Source organism: Rhyacophila brunnea, unplaced genomic scaffold, assembly GCF_057557595.1.
Source record: "Rhyacophila brunnea isolate RB1 unplaced genomic scaffold, BYU_Rbru_1.0 scaffold_17, whole genome shotgun sequence".
NCBI lineage: Eukaryota > Metazoa > Arthropoda > Insecta > Trichoptera > Rhyacophilidae > Rhyacophila > Rhyacophila brunnea.
In genome coordinates, this window is record NW_028232827.1 from 33,681,111 (window position 1) to 33,694,483 (window position 13,373).

Here is a 13,373-nt window from a genome sequence, read left to right on the forward strand (position 1 = left end):
TAAACATTTGCCATAGGTACCTCGCATTTTTTTAACACCAAGTTTTTTACTCTGAAATTGTATTTTTATTCCTCGGCTGGAATTTTCTCTTGGGTCAGTTTGATATTCCCAATTCCCAAATTCAGTTTGATGTCCCTTCATGACATTTGGTTACATAATTATAGGAATATTTATATTTCAGGTAATCAATACTATTATTAAGAATGATTCATTTACAATAATTTCGACTGAAAATAACTAAATTAATTAGTACGCGATATGACAGAGGTCACCGATCAGATGCACTGGACATGTCGCTCAGCAAGTGGACCACTCTACATAAGTATATCATCATACATATGTACCCAAGGGGCACTAAACGATGACAGAGACTCCCTAAAGCCCGCTTTATAAACGAACTCATAAAGTTCGGTGGATGTACGCGGCAGCAAAGAACAAAGGACCGAGAGTAGTGGATCGACCCCGGCTAATGATAATAATTTAAATTTATTGTATTTTTTCAAGAACAAAAAATAAACCACCGAAAATAATACCTTGTACAGGGCACAAAAATATCTAGATACATCACTGCGTTGGCTTATCGAAACCAAATTACACATTATTCAATTTATCAAAATTACTACTATCAGCATACAAAATGGCAACACTGGTATTTAAACGCCTGCCCGTGACAAATATCGGATATCCGGTTTCACATCTGATGTCAGGAGCCACTATCAATATCACATGTTTGAACTAGTTATATGCGAGGCTCAATTCACATCTCACCGATGTTACTACAGCGAAATTGGGTGAAATTCTACATGTGATATTGTCACGGTCACTATTAAAATGCAATTGCTGTACTTTTCTAGCCACCTACGTATCGAGGAAAGAGTCAAGGAGTTCCAAACGTCTAGAGAAAAAGGTTTTGATACAGTATAGTCAGTGATGGCGAACCTATGGCACGCGAGATGATTTTGCATGGCACGCCAATGTTTTATTTTGAAGAGAAAAAATACATAAAATAATTTATAAAAAGCTTTACAAATAAATATAAGTATAAGTAAGTATATAGATATGTACCTATATAATATTAAAACATAATGACAACATAGCCGTTTGTAATTTATTTGGTTTTTAATATGATTTTCACCAATATTATTTACCAATCGTTGCGGAAACGGAAACGACGAAATTCATTCATAAATGACAGATCGCTTTGTGGTGTAAAAAATAGCTGACAAATACTCTTCAATAATAAGCATTTATTACGTTTAATTGTATAGGTCGGTCCTTACGCTTTCTGGATCACACGTAATATTATTGCACTAACCTGTGAAAGAAGCGTGGTTAAAATGCCCCCACGATCTCTTTGATTTTTTTTAAAACAAGTAAAAAAAATATTCAAACAATAAAAGATACGAGGACATTTTTATGCCTTCGGCTAGATTGCTAGAGACACTGAAAGATAGAACTCAATTTGTAATTTTTAAACTTTTTTTAATATAATTCTTAAAAACATTTTTTTTTATTTTTTTCCCCTATGAAAAAGTGCTCGGCACGACTGACGGTCGAAAAATAATATTTGGGAAATTTTGGCACGCCTACGTAAAAAGGTTCACGAACCCATAGATACTATTTTGACGACCCCACCCCCTATGCGTGATGTCAGTACGCAGAGTGTCAGTTTTTTCTATGAGAATGGCAGTAGCAGTATTCAGCTCCATACCACCTCAATTACATATTGTTAGGAGATTTCTACATGATTAGATATCGCATCGATAGCTTAATTGTTAAAGCACACTGACCAGACTGCGGTTAATGATTTGAGTTACTCCATCTTCACCCGCCATGTATATACAGCTGCGGTTTGTGCACGGCCGCCTTCCATGACTCTATAAACGTATCAGAATGGAAAAAAAATAGTGCTACACTTCCTTGTTCCGAAACGAAACTGCATGGGACTAATCTAGCAACCATGCACCTTGGTGCTTAAAGAAAGAGTTTTAGAAAATAAAAAAAATCTCGACTTGCTCTGCCGTCATTTTTATCTTTAATGACATGAAAGTGTCCTCTTTACCCGTGTACTGAAACTGAGGATCAAGAGTTGAAAGTGATGAATCTAAGGAGGGATCGGAATTATTCCGTCCTCCATATGACATAGCAAATTTTTCAAATGACTCAAAGTTGGCCATGGTTGGTATCAAGTCGGCGTGGCCAATCAGCGGTTGTGGGTTCAAGTCACATTAGGTACAAATATATTTTCTATAATTGGAGTGAAACTTTTTTCGCGTGGTATACGATGCCGCTCATGATAGCCGAAGTTACGCGTCGGCTGATAATGTCGTGGTTCCCAGGTTCGAATTATGGGTCTGGCTACACTATACGATTTTTTCTGAGATGTATGTTTCTGAGGTGTTATTTTATTATTTAAATTATTTATCTTTAATAATATTATATATTATGGATTGTCATGAATGGAGAATTTGCTACTGACAATGAATAAATATTAATCAAGTCTAGCCGACAGAGCAGGCGTCAGGGTTATACATCTAATCGATGGCACAATGACTTGCGCAAAATTTTCGTTCGCTTTTTATCTCCCAGTTTATCTTTGAAATCGGCTCATAATAATAAAACTTGTTTATTATAGCGGTATACCAAGACGTTCTATATAACAGCGTAGGGCGTAGGTATTTGGAGGTTTTCTGAGATGTACCTACATATTATTTAGGTAAGGGGCAAAGTCAAATTTAAATATAATTTACATGTAAATTGTACGTAAAACATTTCACCGAGGCACAGTTCACCGTGAGCTTTCTTGTCGGAAAGAGATGACCGTATACTATACGGTCTCCAATTTTATTTGATTTAATATGAACATTAATTCAATTTTCATAGCTGATTTTGGCAAAATTCACGAATTAAAGAATAAAAACCGAACCTAACCTAAACTAACTTAACCTAACAAATAATCCAGTATATCGGCTATTTTCAAAATTTATTTACTGCTGGCATCCTGTAAAGTGAAAACTGACAAGAACGGTGTTTTATTCAGACATGAATTTTATATCAGTAAGTAGGTAATATACGACCCAAAGAGGTTGGACGGTCTTCAATATATGGCCATATATTTCTGATACAATATTTCACGGTGAAATGTGATACGGCGAACTGCATACGTACAAATTTCCGGACACGATAATATATATAAGCATAACGAGTATGTACCTACATATTGATCACAATAAATTTTGTTTGTAATATATACTTAATATAAAAAATGTTGAGAAAAAACATTCTCCTATATCTAGGTATGTACCAGCCACCCCATCGACTCCCGTTACCATTATTTACATTATCATTATATACATACAAATTACATATAATTTATACAGTCCACTGATTCTCTCATAGCTATAGCAATCGGTGTATTTATTGTTATTTTTACTACCTACCGCATTACCACACCCGTAACGCGGTCGCATAGTTTTATAAAGATTAAGAGGCCATCCATGGACTGTAACCGTATGCGGTTTAGATCCGTGTGCCATACTAAACTTATGATTTTTGTTCATGAAAATATATTTTCTCTAAATTTGTAAGTGTAAGTGTATGGTATAAACGGATACGATCAGATGCTTATAATATACTTTGTGGAAATATATTTCCATGACCAGAAAAGATAAGCTTAGTATAGCACACGGTTCGAAACCGCATACGGTTTCAGTCCATGGATGGCCTATAAGACCGATTTCTTAAACCTGAAGGATTTCGTCAACATATTACAAACAGAAAAAAAGCTAGTGGGTAACGGGACAAAAAGTTGAAGACTTCTGTTCTAGATTTGAAGATAATGATATATACTTGCTACTAAATTGTATAGGTATGTATGCTGAAAAAAATATCAAATTCAATTGTATGATAAAAAAATTAGTAATGGAAGTTACACATGTTTACTTTAGACAAGCGCATCATTCTAGTCGTGGCCTTACTCATTGGCGGTTTTCCATAAAGCCGTTGAGGTTGTCGGCATGATGGCCAAGCGGTAACGTGTCGACTTACAAAGTCATGGATCTCGGGGTCGAATCCAGGGTCTGACAAATTCACATGCTGTTTTTCAATGTGTATTTGGCTCGATATGAACGTAATATGTTGAGAAAGTGGCTAACAAGCATTTCTCGTAAAACAAAAATCTGTTAAGAAACCCCTTCGTGAGGATGCCTACTAACTGTCGAACAAGATTTTCTTGTCAACGTGTTAAAGCTGTGAACTAATAAGCCCCTCCTACTTTTAACCGCATTTCGACTGCAACGACTTCCGGTTATCGATGAGTTGTCCACGTGTTAAAACTGTGAACTAATAAACCCCTCTTATTTAGTTAATCGCACTTCGACTCCAGCGACTTCCGGTTATTGCCTAGATCTTCTTGTCGGGCAGTTGATACACATAGGATTGTAGAGTATGAAAAATTTAAAAAGATGCTTAGTTCTGTTCCACAATCTGAATGTGAAAATTTTATTTAAAAAAAATATAACCCATGATGGTTTTGATAGGGGGTCTCCAAACCTGTCAGCGAGCTGCCTTGGACCCTTGTATACCTACTTACAACTACCACTGAACCGACCTCCCTCCACTACAAAGATAACAGAATGAACATAGAGACAAGTGAATAGATACAAAAAAACTTTGAAAGAAGAAATGTCTACAATTTTATCACATAAAAATGATCGCTTCTCTTCGCCTGAAGAATACACTTGTTTATTTATTTTGATATCGGCTAATAAAAACGCAATAAAGTAAAATGTGCCGCATAAAAACACAATAAATCAAATCACCCGGCTCTTGACCCTCACGACCTTGCCGCTCTCGTACGCCACTGGAACTCAGAAGACAATTTGAATAATGATTCGAAACAGCGACGCAGGCGACGTGAAAGTATCCGCCGAGGAAAATTGAACGTTGAACATGATTGATGATATTGCTGGTGGCGCGAGATACTATCTTCATTACGGAAAACTATACCGACACATCCCGGGGATGCCCTTGGGAAGCGAGGCTGAAACCGTGGCACCCGAGCGCGAATTGGCACGTGTTTTACGATAAAATTCGTGTCAGGATACTGTATATAGTTCGCAGTATCACACTTCACCGTGAATTTTTGTATCGGAGACAAAGCGCCTAGTTTCAAAGCGGCTTTTGAAAATTTTTGAGTTAAATATGTATTTAGATCATTGATATACTACTAGATGAGGAGTTCCCATACAAGTGTCATTTTTAAAATGTACCACAAAAGAAGATATTACGAATATCGTCTTATAATATTTCCTTGTAGGTATAATTCGTTAAGACCGTTAACATGGATTCCCGAATTTCACCCCTATTGCCCTGGCTGTAAAACTAAATTTACGTTCTTGGAATAGTGACCCTAAGGGTGTCTGCGACCCAAAGCTTGCAAGCTACCAAAAATTCATGTCTGAGCGGACAGAGCAAGTCGTCATGCGCTGACTATTAGAGTAAGATGCAAGCTAGATCGGGCTTACTCATAATTATTGCCAGGTCGTTTTCGAGACAAATATTAAGTGAGCTTATATTATCGAGTTAAGTCCGCTGATATTAAAACAGTAAGTTTTAACACTGGCCGAGTCGCTGAAAATCGGGCGTCATTTTAAGAAGCATATGATTCATCCAGTAGTACATCAATGATTTAGATGGATATTTTTGTTACCTATATGCCGGCCAAAGAATGAACTATAAAAAACGCCAAAAACCCTCAATACGTATGATCAAAAATTAGGGAAAATTTCAAACCCCGCTAAAATAGTTTGGTGTGATTGTCTAATACACTTAAATTCGATAAGCTAAAATACTCTTTAGACTGTACGAATTAAAAAATAATTACATAAAGTTCATAGATTTAATAGATATGAGTTTTTCTATTTTTTCTCAAAACTACCTAAAATCGTTTTTCTCGTTTTTCTCAGAACTACCTACCTAAAATCGTTTTAGGGGCTTTTTAAACTAGGCGCTTCATATATATGGCCGTATATTAAAGACCGTCCAACCTCTTTGGGTCGTATAGTACTGATATAAAATTCATGTCTAAATAAAACACGGTTCTTGTCGGTTTACACTGTACAGGAAGCCAGCAGCAAACAAATTTTGAAAATAGCCGATACACTGGATTATTTGTTAGGTAAGGTTTTCATTCTTGAATTCGTGAATTTTGCCAAAATCAGCTATGCAAATTGAATTAATGTTCGTATTGAATCTAATTAAATTGGAGACCGTATAGTATACGGTTATCTCTTTCCGATAAGAAAGCTCACGGCGAACTGTGCCATGGTAAAATGTTTTACGTAGGTACAATTTTCATGCAACCGATAAAATTATGGCAAATGTTTACAAAATGCAGTTTGTATCATTTCTATCAGATTTCTTCCATGAAATGTTAATTTCTTTGATATGGCATACGCTTCTTCTTCTATTGGTGCTGTCTTCTATCGAAAATTGGCAACCAAATTGCAATACATCTCCCTATCACCAACGCCTTGAGCAGTGAGCCACGAGGTTGTGTAGTCGAGAGAATTTCGTTTTACCTATGCCCCTAACCTTTATTTGAATTATGAAGTAGAGTCATGGCCCCCACATCCTGAAGCGGGCCCACCTACATATTACTAATGTTGGGCAGTGTTATGCCCTACAGCAGTGTTTCCTAAATTCTACACGGGAATTATCATTTAAGTACATCAATCATCATATCATATCAAATTGCAACGCATAACCACATATTTAAAATATTTAATAGTCCTGAAGTAAATCTATAAAATATCGAAAATTTTACAATTAAATCATACTTTGGATTTTTTTTAAATATGATAATATAATTTATGTATTGTAGTTTGGTTTAGGCAGAGCTTAATGAATTTTAAAAAAATAATCAACAATATGTAATCCAACGAAAAGAAATAAGTATTAATGAAAAGGTGTGCACAATTTTGTCGTATCGCCCAAAAATATTATGGTTTAGTTTAGGCAGGGTTTAATTGATTTTTAAAAAATAACCAACACCATCTGAAAATTTAAGTCTTATTTCAATAAAAACAAATATTTTATATTTACGTATGACTGATAAAATTTAGTGTGCACTATTTATGGCGGATCTGAACAGTCCACCTCCATCCATCGCTACTTCGCCCAACCTAACCTAACAGTATATGACAGTTTCGTTTTGCTATCACGTGTATTACTGTAGTACGGTTTTGCATATTAGACGTCATAAAGTAAGTAAAGATTCTTTGTAAAAAAGAGGCCTAGAAGCAGCATGGTATGGATAACAAAACGAAAAACTAAGAAACGCTAAAAAACAGAGGTATGCGATGTAATAGGTTTGACTAAAATAAACCTAAAATATAAATGGGAATAATACCCATATCGAAGAACAGACAATCGCTAGAAACATAAATGTTCAGAAAGATTTTTAGGTTCTGCGAAGGTACACACAAACGCAACGCACATGACCGAGGGAGGATTTTGAGTTCACTGAATGAATGGTAACGTTCGAATTTATTCGAATTTCGTATTTAAAAATGACACCGAACTAAATTAATCGAGTTTCCCGCCACTAACCGGAACAAGCGCATTTTTCCTCTTTGGTACGAAGGCATTCCACGAACAATAAGTTTGCCAGTTAAAGTACATAAAAAACCTCTTTTCATTTTTGACAAAAATATAACATGTAAGTAAGCAATAAATGATATTATTATTATTTACAAATTCCCAGCGAAATATTTCAAAATTTGAATATCAAAATGCCAAACAATCGCGAAGTTTCCATTGTAAACTTAGCTCAATCGGAAATGTTAAAAAGGGAATGTTTTCCTTTGCATAATATTTCATAAGAAATGTTTTACCTGTTATATTTTTTCTGTTACATTTACAAACAATAGAAATAACAGAATAAATTTTGCTTCAGAAAATTATATAAATCTTTTTCTGTTCGGTACGGTATAATATTTGAAAAACAAAACGTCGTTTTTTTGTTCGAAATTTAAATAAACTTACTTATAGCCCGTTTACACATGAGTGGATTTACTGCTGGCAGTAAGTATTTGACGTGACCATAAAAATAAAATACATAATATTATATAAAATCGTATTTATAGTTATAGTAATCTTCTCAATGCTCCCAATTTACATTATGACAATTTCGAGTTGCCTATGTAAATGATTGAAACAAAATATATTATTATACTATTAGTACAAGCAATACAACATTAATCAAAACTTGTATTTAATCAGTAAGTACGCAAAATCTTATTTTAATATAAATTATGTATAACGATAATATAGTTAATACTTATTAGATCAATTATTAAACAAGGCCAAAGTGAACTTTGATTAAAATAAATAATGTGATTCAAAATAGAGATTCTTAGAAATTACTATAAATATTTATAATAATTAACAAATGATTAAACGCAACCGCTTTATCTCAACTAAAACCTATTATTATTATAATATGTAAGTCCTACACACATAATCTAATATTAAATAAAGTCGATACTGATATCAAAAGGTTATGAGCTTGTAGCAAATAAATGCGTTTGCAACTTTATAACTTATTATAAATACGTGTACTATATAAAAAAAAATAGGTCAGTTGCAGGTTTATTAATTATGACTTCTTATAACTGCACTGTTTTATACATTCATCCACAAGAATGCCAATAATACGTTAAATTGCAAATAGTTAACCATGCAAGCAACGGTTTTAGAGGAAAACTGCAAACTATCAAACTTGGCATATTGATCCACACTAAGACGGTACATCAGTGAAACGGCAAATAATTTCGTGGCTATACTGACAGAAAGCATTAACTCATTAAAACAAGTTCTGAGATAATCGTAAAAAGGACTTTCATTTTTTTTCCAAAGCGTTCTCCCACGTAGATTTTTTTATGATTTAAAAACATTTTTTCTACATTATAAAGACTAACCTTTATGGGAAACACAATATGCGACATGTTACAAGTCCTGTATTTTGTATACGCAGAACGCATTAGGTCAATATCATGCTTTCTATCAGAATAAAAAATTAACAACATGATTTAATAATGTTTCTATTTTCTCACCATTATATCCTATGCCTTTGTGCGTTTTACCAGGACGTAGAGCGTAAAATTGTATACATTTTGGCATTTAAAACAGAAAAACAGCAAAAACTGAAATAATGCGTTTTGTCAGTATACCCTCGATTTTCAACTATAGGTGCGGCGAAATTTTGGACTCGCTGGCAATCGGAGAGCGAACGTCGAGCTGTGAACACGTCAATTTGTTTCGCGATGGCGACGGGGGTATTAATTCTTAAATCGTGTAAAGATGACTAGAAAACGTTACACATTTACTTGAAAAATAAAACATGTCAATGAATATATTATTATTGTTACTATAGAACAATAAACAGAACATTAAATGGACGCATGTTGGATTTATATGATGAATTATATTTCATTCGGCACGCGTCATTTGCACAATCCGCGCATCGCCTAGCCACGATACTTTTAGACCATGCCTCAACTGAGGTATAGCCTTAAAAAAATTCGGCCATGTATCCCAAATTGCTCCCCCATTAAATCAAAAGTATTAAGTTAATTGTCAAATTATATGTTTTTGAGGATGCTAGAATTAAAAAATGTTGTAAAACTTTGTTGGTAGTCCATAGGGCAAGATATATATATCCATACATGGCGACCAAAATGGCTGCAGTACAAAAATGAGGTGTTTTTTATTCTTTTTTGGGGAACGAATTTTACATAAATAATATGCAATATTTTATACGATATTTTAGTAAGAGATGACTCCTAATGAATGAGTTATTGAATGAGATGGTGGCTATTTTTAAGAAAACATGACTGTTTTATTTACACTATACCCCATATGGAAACTTGAAAATGATAGTAAAATAAAATTCACACTAACAGATTAGGATGTCCCCTGTGACTGCACTTTGGTGATAAAACAATCGCCTTGTGTATACGAACAGCAAATTTAATTATATTTTAATTAATGGTGATGCACGTCCCTAATACGATGTTCGTGCTGATGTAGATAAGCATGTAATTATTAAAATATTTATTCCGGGAATGTTAAAATAATGTACCTACATAGATTCTATGAATGTGTTGACATATTGTCAGATAAACGCATTCCACCGATGATGATAACGTAGGAAGCCAAACTGTACCTACACGTCGAGCCTAATGTATTCTATCGAATATTATTTCGAATAACCTTCGATCAACTAGAGCAGTGCTTCTCAATAATTTTTTTTGCACGGCCCCTTAAATCTTAAAACAAAGTACAAGTATGGTAAAAGCTCAATAATATTGGAGAATAAACAAAAATTAGAAAAAACACTTGGCTTTTCATAGTGACTACCTACAGCGGAGCGCCCTTGTGTACAATGCGTGCGCGCACACGGGCGGCCAGACCAAAAGATTTTGTCTGTCTACACCAGCCGGCTCTTGGATATTGTATCTCTCTGTATCAGTCGCACCTTTATTTGTGGTGTTTATAAGTGATTATTATTACTATTTTTTTATTCAACGAATAATTCACAAGATTTAAGAATGTAACATTCTAATTATTGAACATACATAATTTTGAAAACACTTCTAAGAAAATCTATAATAACCAATAGAAAAAATCTTTTTGAAAAAAGTAAGACACCCCGCAGGAATCGAACCTGCATCTCTCGGGTATCGCGCCTACGCACATAGTCCGCTATGCTAAAGGAGTCATACTTAATTACGACAAACTTTAACTATTGGCCTTTTTAATACTCACTGAAGCGACTTCTAAATTGAGCTACTTTATTGGCGATCGGCTTTTGTATTTTAAATCAAAGTAGGGCGTAAGTATTATTTTAATTACTAACCGACGTCACGGATCACTACAAGATTTTTAGTAGCAACTTACTTGAACTTGCTAAAAAAATCATTAACTATTTTTTTTTATTCAATAATTTCACAAGATTTAAGAATGTATGAATAAAACAAAATTCTTTTATTAAATAAAGTCCACAATGTAATTATTACTGGTACATAATATGTTATTTAAAATTCTTATTAATTAGAGTCTAATGATTAGATCATTAGTCTGAAATTAAATGAAAACTTCGTAGGTGGTTTATAAATAAATAGCAGTGGCGAGGGGTGGAGGTAGGCTGTTAAGATCCGACAAAAATAATGCACACTTTTCAGTCATAGGTAGATACTTATTGGTTTTCGTTCAATTAAGAATACATTATATTACAGATGGCGCTGGTTTATTTTTATAAACCAAACCATAATAGATAAAACATAATTTCAGATTATTTTATAGATAGACAAATATTTTGTGACTATTATCTATTATAGTTTGGTTTATGCAGGGTTTAATTGATTTTTTTAAAACTAACCAACACCATCTGCAATTTGTATTCTCACTTATGACTGACAAAGTTTAGTGCGCCCCTTCGCCACCGATAAATATGTATGTAGCGCGGATGTTATAGGTACCGTTAAACATATTATTATTATATATAAATTTAATAAGCTTGTCGTCGCTACAACCGCGGACTTCCACACTATTCTGGGTACATTCCAAATATCCAGCTAGAAAGCTTTTCGATAGTCAATTCATGAGGGTAACGATTCCCAGATGAAGTCCTAACATAAAGGAAAAATAAGTAATACCCCATGCTCTTTAATGATTTGCGTTTCGCTCATGCGCATCTATTCTATATACGAGACTGATTTTAGCCGCTATGGCAGCTATCTAGGGTAGGTTTGTATCGAAGTATTAGCAATTATTGTAACAATTATTACAATAAGTTAGCCGTCTATACAGTCAAAACTGTCTATCTCGCTCTAAAATTTAGCATAGCCAAGAGAGGTGCTATTAAAATATAGCACTTATTGTAACAATTAAAACGTTTTTTTTTAAATAAATACCTCATTAAATTGTAAAAAATTTAAAAAGGGTAAATTTAGAAAATATACAGTCAGTTATTTTTTATATTAGTTTGGTAAATTTTGAAACTCATAATTCATAAACCATTGTGTAAGATGATGAGTATTTTTTTTCTTTACATTTTTATTTATTTGACATGCGACTGTTATATTATAATTTGACAGAATTTTAGAAAAAAGTTTGCCACCCCGGTGAATTATACTCTTTGGTAAATGTTCATATAGGTACTGCACACACATATATAATTCAATATGCCAAAATCAGAGATGTGCAAGGGTTTGCGGCTGGGAACCATGCTTGTTTGTCTGCGAATATCTCCCTCCTCACTCCTTCGTTCTGTCTACCTGTCTGGCAAATTAGGATCGCCATGGTGATGTGGGGAATCCGACTCTCGCTGCTACGATACCAAAGTAATATTGCATTGTCGAGTGAAACCCCACCAGACAAAGTTCAAAAGTTCCAGGAACGCGCATGGCTAGTTGGACCAGCAATTAAAACCATTGGAACGCTTTTTCAATACATCTATTTATCATACATCGATTATTAACTTCTAAATTGTAACTTTTTTACACACGGGGTAAAGTAAATTCAGCTTAAGACGGTATTTCAGTGAAAAAGCAAATAATTTTCAACTATAGGTGTGACGAAATTTTGGACTCGCTGGCAATCGGAGAGCGAAAGTAGAGCTGTGAACACGTCAATTTGTTTCGCGATGGCGACGGGGGTATTAATTCTTAAATTGTGTAAAGATAACTAAAAAACGTTACCCATTACTAGAAAAAGAAGACATTGCAATGAATATATTATTATTGTTAGGTACTAATAGAACAATAAACAGAACATTAAATGGACGCATGTTGGATTTATATGACGAATTATATTTCGTTAGGCACGCGTCATTTGCACAATCCGCGCATCGCCTAGCCACGATATTTTTAGAACATGCCTCAACTGAGGTATAGCCTTAACTGTAACGCAAAAAAGGTCACGAAAAATGATTTTTTTCGAATACTGTTGGAAATACCAGTCGAGACACATGATGCACGGAAATAAATTTTGTGACGTGAAATAACGTTTAATATACCTTTGAGTTTCACCGAAGCAATTGTGGCGAAATCTGCCACACAACGATCGAAAAAATATGACAAATAAAACATGCGAATGAATCTATGAGCGTGCCCAAGAATGGGGAGCAAAATAAAAAGTTTTTTTTGTTACCTATGGGTGTTATCGTTTTTTATCATCATACAGCTTTAAAATATAACTGGTTTTGCTATTCTTTTTATTTAACGTACATATTCGTAACGTAAAAAGGTTGACAGTTACCCTACATATTGTGTTTGAAATATAATAATAATTAATGAATTATATTTCTC

At 34.1% G+C, this 13,373-nt stretch overlaps 2 protein-coding genes across 7 annotated transcripts in view; one reads left to right on the forward strand and one right to left on the reverse strand.

The window, feature by feature from the left end:
* LOC147073988 (uncharacterized) overlaps positions 1-13,373 on the forward strand; it is an 895,029-nt gene that overhangs the window by 216,754 nt on the left and 664,902 nt on the right. The gene's annotated exons all lie outside the window — the stretch shown is intronic.
* shep (RNA binding motif single stranded interacting protein alan shepard) overlaps positions 1-13,373 on the reverse strand; it is a 226,130-nt gene that overhangs the window by 207,126 nt on the left and 5,631 nt on the right. The window lies entirely within an intron of this gene.